This window comes from Microtus ochrogaster, unplaced genomic scaffold (assembly GCF_000317375.1).
Source record: "Microtus ochrogaster isolate Prairie Vole_2 unplaced genomic scaffold, MicOch1.0 UNK101, whole genome shotgun sequence".
Taxonomy (NCBI): Eukaryota; Metazoa; Chordata; class Mammalia; order Rodentia; family Cricetidae; genus Microtus; species Microtus ochrogaster.
The window spans coordinates 699,891-703,800 of record NW_004949199.1 but is presented as its reverse complement, the minus strand read 5'-3'; positions in this window follow the sequence as shown (position 1 = coordinate 703,800).

Genomic DNA, 3,910 nt, shown 5'->3' with positions numbered 1-3,910 from the left:
CAACATAGTAAAAATGGCAATTCTACCAAAAGCAATCTGTAGATTCAATGCAATCCCCATCAAAACCCCAGAAAAAAATTCTTCACAGACCTTGAGAAAACAATAATCAACTTTATATGGAAAAACAAAAAAACGAGGATAGCCGAAACAATCCTGTACAATCAAGGTACATCCAATGGCATTACCATTTCTGACTTCAGACACTATTACAGAGCTACAGTAATGAAAACAGCTTGGTATTTGCACAAAAACAGAGATGTTGACTAATGGAATCGAGTAGAAAACCTGGATATTAATCCACAAACCTATGTACACCTGATTTTCAACAAAGGAGCTAAAAGTATACAATGGAAGAAGAGAGAATCTTCAACAAATGGTGGTGGCATAACTGTAGAAGAATGGAAATAAATTCATATCTATCATCATGCACAAAACTCAAGTCCAAATGGATTAAAGACCTCAATATCAATCTAAACAAACTGATTCTGATAGAAGAGAAAGAGGGAAGTAGTCTACAACACATGGGCACAGGAGACCACTTCCTACGTATATCCCCAGTAGCAAAGACAATAAGGACATCATTGAATAAATGGGAGCTCCTAAAACTGAGAAGCTTTTGTAAAGCAAAGGACACTGTCAATAAGAAAAGAAGACAACATACTGACTGGGAGAAGTTCTTTACCAACCCTACAACAGATAAAGGTCTGATCTCCAAAATATATAAAGAACTCAAGAAACTAAACTTTAAAATGCTAATTAACCCAATTAAAAAATGGGTCACTCAACTGAAAAGAGAATTCTCAAAAGAAGAAGTTCAAATGGCCAAAAAACAATGACTTCTTGAATTTTGCACGCAAATGGATGGAAATAGAAAACACTATCCTGAGTGATGTAACACAGACACAAAAAGGTGAATATGGTATGTACTCACTCATAACTGGTTTTTAGCCATAAATATAGGACATAGAGCCTATAATATGAGATCATAGAGAAGCTAAATAAGAAGGTAAAACCAAAGAAAAACATATAGTTATCCTCCTGGATATTGCAAGGAGAAAAGATTGCCAGTCAGAAATTGGAAATTTGGGGGTGGGGATCTGTTGGAGGTAATGGGATATGAGCAGAAAAAAGTGAGAAGGGGAGGATGGGGAGAGCTTGGGGGAATGGGTCATTTGAGATGTAGACAGGGTGATATGGGAGTAGGGAAGTATATATCTTAATTAAGGGAGCCATTTTAGGGTTGGTGGGAGACTTGACTCTAGAGTTGTTTTCAGGTGTCCATGGAGATGTCCCCAGCTAGATCTTTGGGCAGCTGAGGAGAGGGAGCCTGAAATGGAGCCCTATCTTATAGCCATACTGATGAATATCTTGCATATCACCATAGAAATTTCATCTGGCGATGGATGGAGATAGAGACAGAGACCCACATTGGAACACTGGACTGAAATCCCAAGGTCCAAATGAGGATCACAAGGAGGGAGAACATGAGCAAGGAAGTCAGGCCAACCCACTGAGATGGTGGGCCTGATCTAATGAGAGCTCCACAAGGCCAGCTGGACTGGGACTGATAGAGCATGTGATCAAACTGGACTCCCTGAACAAGCTGACAAGGAGGGCTGACTGAGAAGCTAAGGATAATGGCACTGGGTTTTAATCCTACAGCATGTACTGACTTTGTGGGAGCCTAGTCTGTTTGGATGCTCAAGCTCCTAGTCCTGGATGGAGTGGGAGGACCGTGGACTTCCCACAGGGCAGTGAACCCTGAGTGCTTTTTGGACTGGAGAGGGAGGGGAATGGGGATAGGGGGAGGGGGAGGAAAAATTGAAGGAGTAGAGGCAGTGGAAATTTTTAATTAAATAATATAAAAAATAATTGAAAAAAGTGTTTTCAGATGAAAGTAAAGTGCCATTTGTACAAATCATAGCTAGTATAAACATGCATATAATTTCTGTGGTGATAACTGCTAGAATAAAAGCTGCTGACTGGCTTGATCTCTGGTCATGCTAAGCAAGCTATTTTATGCAACCCAGATCCAACTGCCTAGGGATTGTGCTCAAAGTCTCTTGATGTTCATGTTTGTGATGGTGTTGTCACATCAAAAAACAGCATTTCATGTCAATGCTCTTTATATTCTAGCTTTTAACATCTATCCATCTCATCTTCCATGAAGTAACTTAACCCTTAGAAGAGGTGTTATCAATATTTCATTTAGTGCTTAGCATTCCACAGTTTTCTATTTCTCAGGCTTAAAAGGGGGGGTCTTCATCAAACCCATCCCATCTGGATAAGAGGATCAGTTCAGAAGGTGTTGGGAAAGATTGTGAAAGTCTCTGGGGGAATAAAATCACCACAAAAATTGTGCTACTCTCCAGACTCAACAGGACTGACATACAATTGAACTCACAGAGAATGTGACAGAATCAACAAGGCTGGCACAGGAGCAAGCTATGTGAGGACCCAGTAATAAGAAAAAAAAATGTAACACAAGACCCCACTCTTAATGAAGAAGCTGTGTTCATATTGCAACTACTGAAGTAAACATTAATTCTTCAAATACAACCTCTGTGGTACACATACCACAACTAAATGCAGGCCTTATGCCAAGCAGCAAATTGTTAACAAAATGATTCAGTTCTTCTTCCCATGAATTAGTTACTGTTGTAACTCATAACTCATGCACATAATGAGAATATGTCAGTCTGAGCACCCAGAAGTGATGCAGGAGAAACCTCAAATAGTAAAATTTATTCCATAAGAGATTTGCTATCATTCTACTTAAAAATAAGCCAGACAAAGTAGAATATAGCTAAAGAAAGACTGCCAATAATCTGACTGTAAGATAAGTAGTTTAATGGCTTGGATTGTCAGAAAAGTTTGTAGCATAATTAATGTTTATAGCTTCTGGGAAACCACATCTGTAAATGTCTGTTTTTGAAGACATACTTCCAATGCGACTCCATTCACAGAATAAATGGAGACAATTTTGATTTATAACAATCCATTGGTCTCTTTCCCAAATTAAAGAAAATGCTTCTATAGGACATATCTGGGTGCTAGGGCAGATGACAGCTGCATTAAGTTCCTTTCAGTATAGTTCCATATGGGCAATATGATCCTAGGTAATGACTATTAGAAAAAAACATCATGGGTATACATAAGGAATGATTCTTGAAATATCTCTGCTGTTTACCAGTTTCCCCAGATGGCTCGACTTGCAGTCTTTTGTCTCTGTTTATATTAATCAAAGTGTAATGTGGTACCTGAGAGACACATGATGATGGTAGCATGTGTGGAATGTAGAGCGTAAAGTCTATGTATACTGGTAAATATTTCTCTTTTATAAACTTTTCATCCAAAGGCTTAGAGAATATTATAGAAGAGAGAATGGAGAAGTTAAGATCCATAGGATGGGAAGGAAAGCTAACATTCCTGATGTTTACATGACCATTTGACTTTTGATTTCAGAGGAACAGTGGTATATTGCACATAATCTACAGAAAATGAAGGTAGTCAGTATTTCAGCATGGGTTGTAGAAATGTTCCTAAGGCCGTTCCCATGGATGGAACATGTTGGTAGATGATTGCTACTGAGGGAGAGTCACACTTTTTCGTGGCTATGGAATATGAAAATTTGTCCATTTTCCTCTAGGTTGGTCCTTCACACCGGTGCATATTATAGCACTAGCTGGACTGTGTACTGTGTTGTTAGTTAATTGAGAAGAGGAAATGAACTTGTTAGGAACAATTATTTATGGTTTTTGAAAGTGTTTGATGGGATTATGGAAGCTGGATATTATTAAAATATATTACATAAATGAATGTAATTTAACATAACAAAACTATTCTAAATTTATCATGGGCACAACTGTTATAATTTGTTATTGAGTTATGTAGGTATATATAATCATAC